Source organism: Chelonoidis abingdonii, chromosome 13 (assembly GCF_003597395.2).
Source record: "Chelonoidis abingdonii isolate Lonesome George chromosome 13, CheloAbing_2.0, whole genome shotgun sequence".
Lineage (NCBI taxonomy): Eukaryota > Metazoa > Chordata > Testudines > Testudinidae > Chelonoidis > Chelonoidis abingdonii.
The window spans coordinates 537,725-538,276 of NC_133781.1; positions in this window are offsets into that span (position 1 = coordinate 537,725).

Sequence of the window (552 nt, forward strand, 5' to 3'; positions counted from 1 at the left end):
ATAAAGCAGTTTAGGATACAGTTCTACCTAAAATTTCTCTTTTAATAAGTCCCTGAAGTGGCTCCTCATCCCACTCCCATATTCCATATAAACAGACTGAATACTACATATGTGGGGGGAAAGTGAGTAGTTAAGCATGTAGATGTTTGTATATACAAAGGGGGGTTTCAAAGGGGACCGGAAAAGCGTCAAGGCCCTGGGCTGGGGGCGGGGAGGAGTCACATGGGGAGATCATATGCCCCCCCTTGTGTCTCTCCCATGAGTGCAGTACTGGCAAGAAATGGTTTTTTCTTGCACCACTGGCTATAATTCAGGAAATGCCTTAGTCAAATGACTCCAGATTTGGATCACTAACACTACCCTGCGACCCCGTGAGGCACACCAAACTTCAAAGCTATCTGAGTGACTGTTTGGATTTTAAAGCACTTACAAAGTTTAAGGTTCAAAGCATATAAAATGGCTGGAATGAAAACCCTCTGGCTGCTTTTCCATATTGGTGTATGCACACTGTAAAAAGTGAACATTTTCTTAAATTCAGTTTGGGTCCCCTGA